We start from the raw sequence: 14,765 nt of genomic DNA on the forward strand, positions 1-14,765 counted from the left end.
CCTGCAAATAACAATTATGCTTTTTTCTCTTATTATATATATATATATATATATATATATATATATATATATATATATATATATATATATATATATATATATATAGATATATATATATATATATATATATATATATATATATATCTTTAAAAACACCTAGGCTGCCTCAGAGAGGTTTTCACCTTAGATATTTGCCCTAAGTGCCTCAAGGAAGGTTTTCAGCTAGGGATATTCTTTTTCTTCCCATTTTTCTCATCCTTGGGCTGCCTCATGGAGGTTTTCACCTGAATCCTTATTCTGTTTTCCTTATTTTTCACTGACCTGATGAGGGAGGAGCTGAAACTTGCTCCACCATCATCACTTTCTTATTGATACTGTCAATGAACTCTTGCTTAGATAAAGGCCTCTTGTACATTTTCAATCTGTGTCCATTAACTAGTAATGGAATGGCTTCTTCATCTATAGTTCTAACCTGTACTGAACCATTGTCATGGAATCTTTCTACCACATAAGGTCTGAGCCATCTTGTCCTTAGCTTTCCCTTAAAGTCTTTACATCTGGAGTCATATAAAAATGCCCAGACTCCTTGAAATTGCTTCGGCTTAATGTGCTTGTCATCCCATATTTTCCTTTGAAGCTGAACTATCTCTGTATGGAAGAGGGCCTGCATTCTGAATTCATCTAAGCCATTCAAATGGAACAATCTTTCTTTCTATGCATGAATGAGATCTAGATCTAGTTGGGCTGCCATCCTCAATGTGTTATATTCAAATTCAATGGACAACAAAGCCTTCTTCCCATAGACCAGCTCATAGGGTGTAAATCTAGTGGTGGTCTTCCATGTTGTATTATAGGCCCATGTGGCCTCAACTAGTCTTTCTACCCAATCCTTTCTACTTTTGTTCACTACCTTGGTTAGGATGTTCTCTAGTGCTCTGTTGGTCACCTCCACTTGCCCATTAGCTTGCGGATGATAAGGAGTGGAGGTCCCATTCTTGATTTTGTGATGCTTGAGCAGTTCTTCAATCATGCTGGAGGTAAACTGGTTGCCTTGGTCTATGACTAGCTCTCTAGGGTACCCAAATTTGTAGAATATATTCTCCCTTAGGAACTCAGCCACCTTTTCTTCTATTGTTGCCTTAATTGCCTTAGTTTTAGCCCACTTAGTCAAATAATCAGTGCACACAATAATGTGTTGCTTTTGCTTTGAAGGAGGATTGATAGGCCCAATGAAGTCCATGGCCCACTTGTCAAATGGCTCGAAAATCACTTGAGGTTGTAGGGGAATTTCATCTCTTGGAGTAGGCTTTCCCATCCTTTAGCACCGATCACACTGACTAATGTACTTCCTCACATCCTGATGAAGAGTAGGCCAATAATAGCTTGATTGCAACAATTTGAATGATGTTCTCTTTGCTGCAAAGTGACCTCCACAAGGCCCATCATGACAGGTTAGAAAGATGTGAAAGACTTCCTCTTCCCTTACACATCTCCTCAAGATTTGATCTGGGCCAAGCTTGAATAGATTGCCCCTAATCCAGGTGAAGGGGGAACTTTTCCTAATTATCTTTCTCTTTTCTCTAGAGGGCAGGTTTGGTGGGAACTGTGCTGATGCCAAATAGTTTGCTATATCAGTAAACCATGGGGAGAGCATTGAAATAGCAAACAAATGCTCATCTGGTTACTGAGCATCCACCATTCCTTCTTCACCTGCAGGCAAATTCATCCTAGATAGAAAGTCAACAACAACATTCTCCTTACCATGCTTATCAACAATAGTTAGATCCAACTGTTGCAATAAAAGTAACCATCTTATGATTCTAGAATTTACATCTAGTTTGTTCATTAAATATTTAATTGCAGCATGATCAACATGCACAAATGTCTAATAGCCCATAATGTAATGCCTAAACTTGTTCAATGAATGCACAACATCTAGGAGTTATTTTTCGGTCACAATATAATTTAACTCAGCCTTTGATAGGTTTTTACTCATAAAATAGATTGCATAAGGAAAATTCTCCTCTCCCTAACCTAAGGCTGATCTTATGGCTTTATGTGAGGCATCATTATGGATATGAAAAGGGAGGGCCCAGTTTGGGCCTCTAAGGATTGATGTAGTGGTTAATTTACCCTTTAGAATGTTTAGGGCCTCTTGATAGCTCTTTGACCATATAAATTCAAAATCTTTCGCCAATAATCCAAACAAAGGAGAGGCTAACTTGATGAAGTCCTTTATGAACCTTCTGTAGTATCCAACTAACCCCAAGAGACTCCTGACATCTCTCTACTTTTGTGGAGGTGGGACCCTTTGGATGATGCCTATTTTGTTTGGGTCCACCTGCAATCCTTGCTGAGATATGGAATGACCTAGCACAATCCCTTCAGTCATTAAGAATTCACATTTTTTTGTACTGAGAGACATGTGCATTTCAATGAATTCGCATAACATGTTGCCTAGGTTAGTCAGGGATTTTTGGAAATCACAACCATAAGGTCGAAAATCATCCATATAGATTTCCACAGTGTCATGCACTAGTTTAGCAAAAATACTCATGATTGCTCTCTCGAAAATGGCAGGAACATTGCATAAGCCAAAAGGAATGATGTTATAGGAAAAATTACCCTAAGGATAAGTGAATGTGGTTTTATCCTAGTCTTCTCGGTAGATTTGGATTTGGTTGTACCCACTGAATCCATCTAGGAAAGAAAATAACTTCTTCCCTGCCAAGCCATCTAGCACTTGGTCAATGAAGGGTAGGGGAAAATGATCCTTCTTTGTGGCTTTGTTCAACTCCCGATAATTAACAAAAATCCTCCACTTACCATTATTCTTGGGAACTAACACTAAAGGAGAGACCCACTCACTATCAGAGATAGGGTAAATGAACCTTGCATCTAACAGTTTTTGCAGTTCTTCTTTGACGATGTCTTTAAGGGCGGGATTCATTCTCCTTTGTGGTTGCCTGACTGGCTTGCAACTTTCCTTGATGTATATGTGGTGTGTACACACTGAAGGGTGTACTCCCTTCATTTCCTTATAGCTCCAAGAAAATGCTTCTAGGTTCTCTTTCAACAATTTTCATAGTTGTTCCTCTTCTAAAGTAGAAAGAGATGGATTAATCTTTAAGGTTTTCTCTGGGCCAAATTCTATGGTCTTGACTTGGAGTGGGTTGGAATCTAACAAGCATAAGTCAATTTGATGATTGTTCAATGTTTCCTTTACTTCTTCTTCTAAGGGTAATAAACTAGGAGTTGGAATTTGGAGGAGGTGTTCAATTAAGTCATCCTCCTCTTGTCCTCCTCCTATGATTGCTTCCATAGCATAAAACTGGGCAGAATAAATCTCATCTTCTTCCTCCTCCTCCAACCATAAAGGTTAATCATGTTCTACGGAGGTTTGAGTAGGAGGGTATAAGACTAACTATTTGGACATATGCCCATTCTTGATGGTCATATTCCCAGCTCTGCAGCTAATGTAGACATCAGCTGTGGCCAACCATGGCCTCCCAAGGATGAGAGGGTAACCAGTAAGCTTAGCCTTAGGCTGGAGATCTAGAAAATTTGTAGGATACTCCCAAGAATAAATGGAGACCATAACATCCTCCACAATTCCCTTAGGGGTGATTGTGGAACATTTTGCAAGCTGCAGCACTGTTGTGGTCTTCCTTAATGACCCTTGGAGGTTAAGCTTGAGCATGGTGTCCTTGGTCATCACATTAATGGCATCCCCAAGATAAATTAGAGTGTGTGGGATAATGGTGCCATTGATGTGCACATCAACTACAAGGATTCCAGGGTCTAAGTATTTTGGACATATTACCTGCCCCAGCATTAATTCAGATAACTGCCCAATGATATTAATGGTAGTTGCATCCATTTTTCTTCTTCCTGGATGCTTAAAGCACTTCTCCTTAATCAATTTATTGTAAATTGGAACAAGGGGAATCTTTACACATAGGTTTTTCAATTCTCCCTGAAGTTCGGTTTCTTCTGGGGTAGGCTAGAGTGGTTGGGCTAATCTTTTAGGAAAGAAGTGATTTACTTTAAGGTTGCTTTCCTCTCTATCTTCCTCAACCTTCCTATGTGGAGAGGGCGATCAGTTATCTAGGAGAATTCTCCCAGATCTTAGGTTGATCTCCATCATTTCTACAACATAAGCTGGTTATGATGTCTCTCCACTGTATTCTTGTTGAGCCTGCCTATTGTTTTGGTTTGGATTTGGCTGGGTAGGATCTTGGGTTGCCTAGGTGGAGCAGAGTGCAGGAGTTGCGGTTGGGTAGGTGGTGGAGGAAATAGGGCTGGAACATTGTTGACTTGGGGCCTCCACCCCTTGGGTGGGGTATTCCACTAGTGTTGTGGCTAAATGTAAGGTTGAAATGACTAGCTGGCTAGCAGGGAATGATACTGAGGTGCATTGGACCAAGGAGGGGGTGTAGACCAGGAAGGTTGAGCAGGGGGTCTCTAAGAAGGTATAGTTGTGGTTTGGTTGGGTTTGTAATATGCATTGGATGATCCTTGCATACCCTACTGGTATGGTCTAGGCCCAGGAGGTCTCCTTTGGTTGATGTAGCAAAGCTGCTCAATGACCCCTTTGGCTCCTTGATATACAGCTTTGAGTCCAACTAAGAAGGGAACTTGCCTATGGAGTGGTTTTATTCATAGACTGAGAAAATCTCAATACAGTTCAATGGGCATTCATTCCTAGGATGCCTCCGGGTGCATTTAGGACAAAAGATGGCCATGGCTCTCTCTTCTTCCTCTTGCTTCCTTTTGATACTCATGGTATCTAATTGCAAGGAAAGGGTTTGCAGCATCTTACTTTTGAAGTCCTCCAACATATTTCCAATTTCACCCTTGATGGATGAGTTGGAAGATGATGTACTGGCCATAGGTTGACTACTCCTACCCTTTTTCCTAGTTGCCCTAGAATGATTTCTAAAGACAGTCTTGATATCCTCATAAGGTAGTTGGTAGATATATCCTCCTGCTAAAAAATGGAAGGTGTCTAGGATATCCTCCCTTACTCCTCTAAGCAAGACCAACTTTAGTGACTCAGGGTCAAGTGTGCACTTGGCCCTTTTGTAACTGAGCTGGAATCTTTCTTCATAGTCTTCTAAGGATTCATCCTGGCCTATGGTCATCCTAAAAATCTCTTCTTCAGTGTCTTTTGGCCTACATTAGTACCTATATTTGTCGTTAAAGGCCTGCTGCATCTAAGCCCAAGTTATAAGGATATCTCCAGGTAAACCCATGAACCAGTAAAATGCTACATCCTTGAGGGTAGATGGAACAATTTTAGATTTTTCTCATCCTCTATATAGTCATAGGTTCGGCATATAAAAAAAAACTCAAACAGGAAAGTGTCAGGGTCCTCTATGGTCAAGCCATGGAAATGAGGTAGAGCAGAGGGGCTTATATTCTTCATTTTAGTGTCCCCATTGGTTTCCCTAATGGGGAAGGAACTCTCAATTCTCTCTCTATTTCCTCTATCATCTTGGTTTTTACCCATTGGTTTAGTAGGAATGGGTTGTTCCTCTTCTTCTTCTCTTATAGGTTCCTCAAATAGGTAAGGTTTCTCACCTAAAGGGTCTTCCAATTCAGCGTTAGTGAAGAAGAAAGAAGGTTGATTGTTGGATGCAGTGGGGGTATTTGACAAGAATTTTCCTTAATTATTCCTATTCCTACGAGGTGTGAAAGGAAATGTTTTGGGTTTTTTGTAAGATTTTTCTTTAAAGCTGGAAAGTACTCTTCAGAAAGGAAATTGTTGATTGAATGAAAACCACTAACGAAAAGGAAACTACCTGCTGAATTGAAATTGTTGAATGAAAGACTACTGACAGAAAGAAAACTACTTGTAGAATGAAATTGCTTAGTTGAATGAAAAACTACTAATAAGAAGGAAACTACTTGTTGAATTGAAATTCTACTTGCAGAATGGAAAGGAAAGCAGATAAATTCCAAATGAAAGAAAGAAACTAGATTAATTTTGTAGAAATAAACTAATGGAAGAAAATTGAAGACTAGAAGTAGAATAAAAGAAAGTTAGAGACTATAAATGGAAGAAGGAGAAGTAATCACTCCTACTCTGGCACCTCCCCGCCAATGGTGCCAAAAAGTGATGAACCTAGGTATTGTAGCAAGAATGCTACAACTCCTAGGGCTACCAGCTTTAGTTATCAACCTGGGGTTCGTACAAACTTGGAGCTTATTGTGCTATATACACAAGTAGAAGTGAAGGTACTGCTTGTTGTCAGTGCTCATTTGGTAAGAGACCCCAGCGGTTCCAAGCCAGACTTCTATAGGGTCAGAAGAAGCTTGATTTTGATGGAAGGACAACAAATTTATTCTAAGGGAGAGATACTCTACTGTAAAAATGAAGAAAACAACATGCAATCCTAAATCACACCATAACCTAATTAACCATGGAAATAACTAGACTAAGAAGAATTGATAAACAACACTAATCTAATGCCAACTATCTAAGTTGTAGAAATAAAAGAGCATAAAATTATCCTAAGGTTCAAGCAAAGGAAACTAAGCTAAGTCTGTGCTTAAGCGGAAAAATGGTTGGAGATAAAAATTGGTGAAAGGAGGATGTGAGGGAGCAACAACGCATAAGAACAATTGGATCAAGCAGGTGAAAGGCAATTGAACGGGTGAGATCGGATCGTAGGAGGGTACGTAGGTAGATGAACGAACATGGTTAAATAATAGGATGGACGGTTGAGATTATGCCACAGAGGTGAAGTCAAGAGATGGATGGGCAGAATCAATCTGCAGATGGATGGTGGAGACCGGCCAAGCCAATTAGCAATCGGGTGAAGCGACAGCCGTCGGATTAGACGAGGTAGATCGATGGTGGGATTTTAAGGTGATAAAGTGATTGGGTGATGCGATGGCCATCAGATCAGGAGACAGATTGATGATGGAGATTGGAGCACTTAAAGGAACGTGAAGAAATGGGGGAGCAGGTTTAGAGGGCAGTAAGCAGTATATCCGCACCCTCAAAGCTGTAAGTGGTTTTCTAAAATTTTGCGCAATTAGCCTCCCTGGGCAATACATAGCACAGGGAAACCGCTCATTTTGTGTGCCCTTGGGTGGATAATGATCAGACAGAAATCCATGCGATATCATGCAAAGGTCATCCGATCTAGCAAGGCAGATCTATGGTGGATATTTGACCAAGCGGGTTGGTGAGCGGGTGTACGATAGCCATCAGATCGGTCCAGGAAGATCGACAGTTGGGATTGAAAGTGCACAAACTCAAATGCTAAAAGTGAATTAGGGTGGTGATTGGTCAGTTTAGCTATGTGAAGCGATCTATGGTTAAAAACCATTTGAATGTGGATTAACAACTTCCGCTCATCTTCTCATGCTGAAGGAGAATGATAGGGATGTGAGGGAGATCAAATGACGAGAATAGAGTGAAGGAGAACATGACCATTAAAGGAACATAGTGATATGAAATGAACTCAGTGACTGCGTTAAACAACAAACTCCCTGTGAAAACCAAAACCCTGTGGTTTTGGGGTTGTTGTAGGGTTTCTTCCTCACGTCATGGTCCCAAAGGGAGGAGGTGAGGTCGAGATACCTGTGGGCAACCTTGTGGATTTTTCCTTTGATACCATGCTAATTGAATGAAAGCATAAATGAAGCATATTGAAGCACAACTAATCTGTTCTACCCTGCTGTAATGGAAATGCAACGACTTAAACAAATAAATTGAAAATCTAGAAACTACTTATGTAAATGAATAGAACCAGAAATCTATGCTATCATGTTATAATGGGAATGAACTCACTGAAGCAAATGAACAATCAAACCATGCATCTATGCTACTGCTGTAATGGAAATGAACTACTTCAACAGATGAACAGAAAGCTATGCTATTTAACAATACATTAAAGAGGAGCCTTGGTTGCTAGGGTCGAGCCTTAATGCAAGAGCTATAGCCCTCTGAGTTAACTCATTGTTGGCTCAAAACAAAACTCATATTCATTATAAATAAAAAACTGTTACAAGACTTGTAGCTTGAAAACAAAGTAGATTTCTTCCTAACTCTTGGTGACTACTGGTGACTAACTGACTGTGTCTAACTAAAAAAATTGAGGTCATAATCCTCTCTATTTATACATCTGAAGTCTCCAATGACTTCCTTCAAACATTAGGGAGGCACAGCTCCCAATTCAATGATAAACTCATGCTTTCCCTTTTACTAGCTCAGTTGCCTTCTAGCAGGGAGGCTTCTTGTACTTTCACTTGCTTGGCTGCCTTCTAGTACACCTGATTTGGTTGTTTGCACCTTCACTTGCTTGGTTGCCTTCTAGTACTCATGATTTGGTTTTTTGTACTTTCAGCTAATGGAGGGATATTCGAATGGAGGGGCAGTAAATGAGGAGGATTTACCTCTTGTAATTCCTCTCCCTTGTGCCATTCTAGTTTTTACCAAGGTATTTACCATAGTTCCTTTCTTTTATCTTTTATCCCTGCATTTTCCTTGCTTTTATCCTTTATTCCTGCATTACATGCACATTAGACCACAAAGAAAAATATCCAACTCTACTCATCTCATAAACAAAATATAATCAATAGTATGAAATAAGTTGTGACAATAGTTGGTTTGACTAAGCTAGGAGGTGAATTAATGTCGATTAAGGCCCATATAATTACTCAATGATCGGGCTCATCAACACCTTTCATGAAATATGCGTCAAGGCATAACAACTAATACTTGTACCTATCATTTGAAAGAATTTTCCTAGGAATGGTTCCTTCCCTTAGAGTTGGAAGCACCAAATAGGGTCATGTGATAACCATCCCATACCTATGTATGGCAACCTATATACAATCATAAGCTATTATGACATTTGAACATGATAATTGTGTGAAGTGCTCTGATGGCTTTGAAATTGAGTGTGTCCCACATTAATTATCTTATGTTTCTTGTAACGATGATGTTGATTTCACTTTATGTCTTGAATATGTGTTAGATTATTCTTCTAGTTACAGTTAGAATCCCTTCAGGGATGATATAAAACTTCTCCAAATCTACATAGATATTTCCATCCAATCTGACGATGTTGGAGAAAATTTTAATGGGGAAATTTGGGAATATTTTAAAGAACATTAATATTCAGGGTGGCTTGGCATAGTTTATGAGACCCTCCTTTAGCCTGAAGATGTTAGAAATTAGTAATCCATGATAGTATGTAGCTTGGATATTAGGTGTGCCCAAGGGATAATAAGATTCCCCAAGACTAGAATTACACCTTCTTAATGGAAATTTATTTTCTATTGGTGATGATTGATGACGAAGATGACCTAAAACCCCTTTATATGGATCTCACAACTTCTACCCTAGTGGCATCATGCCCTAGCATGATGACACCACCCTTTAATACAGTTGATAATGGCATGGTATTTATAGAGGATGATTTTGGTCTCAAGGGAGTTCTCATTGGTGATGAGGCACCATTTTGATGATAGAGACATGAATTTTGAGATGATAAAAACACCTTAGGTCATCCCTTGAACATTTCCATGGAGAGACATGTGATTTGTCAAATTATCTCACCCTTTGAGTCTTCTAACTGAATATGTGGGTTAATTGAGGCCTAATTTCATGTTATTTCATCGTTTTGGTTATTTTTATGAGTCATGTTAATAAACTATCCACCTTATATCACGAAATCATTATGTATTTCAGGGATTTTGACCTAATTGGAGGATAAATTAACATAGTTCCTATCACATAAATGACAGGTTGATTTCCCTCTTGTATCATTGTCATACTTGGATCATAACAACTATTGATTAGCGAGATCTCTCATGTGCACTATGAAGGCCTAATTGAGTGAATTTCTTGGGTGGATTTTGTGATGTGATGTGATTTATTTTCATTGATGCATATGTGGATCTTGGATGTTACATAGTAAATTAAATTAGTTCATTTTCTTTATTTTTTTATTATGTTTCACAGGATCATTGTTTTTGAGCTAATTTAGTTTATTTAACATTATTTTCTTCATTGTTCCCTGTTGAACTAAACACTTCCTCTAAGTATATTAGGAATATAGATAAACATTTTTTCTTTCTCTTAATCATCAAAAAATTGAAGTACCTAAATTTCAAACCCTAGGGTAAGTTAGCTTATTTTCCCTCATTTGTTTGGACTTAGAATCACTAAAAAGAAACCCTAGAATAGTTCGTATCCCCAACTCCATATGCGCTAGATAGAGCATACACTAATCAATTTCCCTTATGGCACACTTCTAAAATACAAAAATTGTTCTTTTTTTTTTGTTTAATGAAAAATTAGGATTAAATTGCAACAAAATATTATATTTACAACATCCAATGACTTCTTTATGTATGCCCTAAGGTTATATATTGTTTAAATGTGCATTAGAGAAGGCGAATTGAAGTTATTCATGCATTTTTTAGCCCTTTTTTAATGGTTGATGTCAATTTTTATATGTTCTTATGTGCCTCATCAACCGTCAAAATTTGTTGTAATTTTTTCCTTATTTAGAATTTATTTCTCAGAGTTTAAGCACTATTTTCACAAAAGAAAAAATTTGTTGTTATAAACTATTTTTTCGATAGTGTTGGTTCAAAAACCTAGTTTTTAGAAACTATGTATTTCCTGATTTGATTTTTTTAGCTAACATGCTTGAAAATCTTTAGACCAACCATAACCTTTATATTGAGCCATAGATCTCTTGAACTCAAAATCATGAATTTACTTCATCCACCTCAAACCCTAAATTTGTATACCTTCATCTAGAGGGTTTACATTGTAGGATCACTTGGTTACTAGATCCTTGATCTCTACCAAGGAATCCTCCCTAGTGTTGAATTTTGTCCTTTAATAGAGGGGAGTAGTTGTTGAGGAAACATTGGTGCCACTCCCATGTGTTTCATGTTGCCTAGGTCACCTAGTGACATTTTTCACTTTTTTCCATATTTGTTTATAACATGTACAAAACCCTAAATTTATAATATGAAGAAAGTAAAGGTTTGTAGGCCTTGAGGTGATTAATTGATATGTCAAATTTATAGGCATGCAAATTTTGTATATAATATATATTTAGTGCATATGGAAGTTCATTGGAAATAATTATATGAGGTTTACAACTTTTATTTAGATTTAGAGTATGAAATGGAAGCCCATAGTCCTTGAATGACCAAAAAATACTATTTAATGCTTCAAAATAGCCCCGAAATTTTGTGATCTAAAAATCATAAGAACTCCCTAGAAGATAGAGAATCATCAAGTCAATGGATGAGGTGGGTGGCCACAAATATCCACCTAGATAATTCTTGCTCACTTAGGAAGAAATGGCATTGAATTGCACCAAGTTTCCTATGTGGTGAATATTTTATTGAATTAGGCTCCTAGTGAGCCACTTTCCTTGGTGGAGAAGCTACCTTGCTTTGATTATCTAGCAGTGGTGTATATTCTACTAAAAAGTATCCTCCATATTTATTTCTGTGATCCATTCCAATATAACCTACTCAATGTTTTCAATATTTAATTTTACGGGGTCCAACCACTCAACTAATTACGAGGTGTCTAATATAGGTGGGAGGTATGGTCGAAGTAGCTCCACATTAAATACTATGTGCAAGTGAAGGAAAGGGAGACACTTAATTAAAAAAAAAACACCCAAAGTATTTATGATTATGTTAATCCATATTGGAATGTTCTAATATTCTAATGGGGGCTCGTGAGGCACTTTTTCCATAAATGTAACCACACCTTCTCACCAACATCGAGATTTTGTGGAACATGATTTTGGTCACATTGTTGCTTATACTTGGTATTGGTGTTTTGCAAGATATCATGAATCTATTCTTAGACGTGTTGGAACCATTCAACAAGTTTAGCTACTTATCTACGTTTTCCTGACCATGGGATGACTATACCAATGAATTTGTAATGGGAAGATCTACATTAATGGGTGACAATGGCTAGAACATGAAGAACACTTAAAAGGGACAATGATGTAAAGAGATATGGAGAGATCTGTTAAATGCATACATTGAAATTCTATAATGATCCCATCCCATGTACATGGTTGCTTAGAGTTATAAATGTGAAATATATCCATAGTCATCTTGGTCATCACTTATGTTTATCCATCTATTTTGGGATGAAAGGCTATCCGTTTGGTCAACTAGGTATCCATTAGAAACCATAGGATGCACTAGAAGTAATTGTGAAAATTGTTTTCACTATATTAATAATAGTTTGAGGCATTCCAAAATGAATCCGAGGATGCTCAAAGAATGTTTTAATAGTGGCTTCAACTATCAGACTCCTCCCGCATGGTGCTAAAATGGCCATCTTAGAAATTGTTCAACAACCACAAATATATAATATTTACCATGCTTGGTGGAGGGGAAAAATAACATGTAATCCACAAAAACTAACTTCCATGGCTTACATGGGTATATGGATGAATTTACAACCCATACTTCTTGATGACTAGTTTATAGATCACACCAGTAATGCACGATCTAACATACTAGCTAACATCATGTTGAAGCATTGGATAGTAGAAATATTGTTGAAGTATTGTTATTATATTCTCCACACTGATGTTATCTGCCAAAAAAATATAATGTGGCTCCAAAATTAGCTTGTCATGCTCACTTGAAGGAACACAAATGTGGGCTAGGTAACACAAGAGCACATCCTAGATGTGAAATTTTGGAACATGTTTTCTTGTCAAAAACATTTAATATGTAGCAGTGAAGCTAGAGTCATCATTTTATAATTAATTCCACTCAAAGTTCTCGTACTGACAAAAGTTAATAAATATGGTTAATGCCACAACCAAGGGCCAACTAATGAAATATGCAACAGAGTTGATCCTACATTTCTTATACTTGATGTTTAAGTGGAATTGTCATAAGTATGTGATGACTCTTATGAAGGTAACTTTGTAACTTCCTTATGTTTTCATGAATTGAGAGGTGTCTGATTGGTGTGGATGATCATCTCCTTTCCTAGGATATAATTCTTTGACTATCAACATGCCTACATGAAAAAATACATTTGCTTCTAATAGATGGAATATATTTAAATAATACTAAATAAAGTTTCATTATGATAATTTGTAAAATGTCCCTATTTAGTAAGTAATACATTAATAGAATAATTGGAGGCATCTATTTCAATCCAAAATAGTTATTACATGTCTAATAGAGTGAGGATTGGTACCAAGTAAAGGTGGTGTTTCAGATTCTTAAATTATTTATGTTATGATATAATAGGAAAAATTCACTTTATCTCCACCCTTGGTCACTTTAGCGCCAAGTGATATGAAAGAACATCAACACAAAACTTTGGAAAGAGTTAGCAAGGCTCAATAATTGTGCATCTCTATTAGAGTCATCATGGCGAGGAAATCATGAATGACTTGGATCTTGGATAGGTCCACATGCACCCAATTTTGATTCATGATGTATCAAAATACTAAAGTATTACATGCCAAACGATGTTTCTCCATATTTACATACAATTTTTGTTTCCACAGGATGTTTTGCAACTATTGAATGTGCTACAAATGTTTTACCTAGGTTCTATTTAAGATGAGGATTTTATCCAAATATATTATCACAAAATAGTTTGTGAATGGTTAAAAGATATCATACATCATCATTATGAATATTATTGGAGTATTAGTCAAGCCAAAATACATGAACAACCACTTAAAAAGGATTTATTTGAATTTTTTCTTCCATACATCAACTTCTTTGATTAGAAATGCATGGTAACATAACTTTGTATCATTCTTACTATAAAATTTAACAACCTTAAGTTGATCAAAAGTATTGTCAATTTGGGGATTGGGTATTTATTATTGACAGTGTTTTTTTGAGTTCTCTATAATAAATACCAAGTATCTATGTCCCATCATTTTTTAATACCAATATAATTGGTCTCCTAGAAGGTGAGGATATCAGTGAAATGTTTCCTTAGGTATGAAGGGAAGCAGGGCCTCTACTAGTCCATACACAAATACTATAGGTCTAATAACTAGTGGTATCCATACTCAATTCTATCTACATCTCTCTTACATTATAATAACCTTATATACCACCTTATTAAAGAGGAGAAGTGAATTTTTTATGTACGATCACTTGTGAAAAATGGTAAAAGTTGTTTATGATTTCATTTCAGAGGAATATCACTTGGTAAATCCTCTATTTTATACACAAAAGAAACATTAAAAGCCATAGAAGAAATTATACTAACTATAAAAGAAGGGTTATAGTGACAATAGTAGCTAAGGTAGCAATAGTAAAGGAAAATACTATATACAAAATATAGGGTACAATCATATTCAGACAAAAGACATAACTCATTTTATCAATAAATCTATGTAGACAAGGATATTTCTAAAGATATTTAAGGAATTAAAATTTGTTTGAAGATCTTATTGGCATAAACATAAGAACATAAAAAGACACTAAATCCTAGAACTAGGAAAGGTTATGTGTGGTTTCAACATGAATATAATGCTTCAAACATCTCTCCACTCTCAGGTCATTAATCACATTAGTGATTGACAATGAGTTGGTTACAAATGATGCACTTTCTTTGATGGTCTGACATCAGTAAAGGGAGAGTGATCATCTTAGTTCTAGTAATAAAAACACCAAACACTTCTATTTGTTAACCAATACCATATGTAGCGCATGAATCAAAGTCAAATTACTACCCATCAAGGTGATCATTCCTTCTCATTTCA

Source organism: Pinus tabuliformis, chromosome 5_2 (assembly GCF_031772625.1).
Source record: "Pinus tabuliformis cultivar Carrire ecotype Pingquan chromosome 5_2, CPIR1, whole genome shotgun sequence".
In the NCBI taxonomy this organism is placed as follows: domain Eukaryota; kingdom Viridiplantae; phylum Streptophyta; class Pinopsida; order Pinales; family Pinaceae; genus Pinus; species Pinus tabuliformis.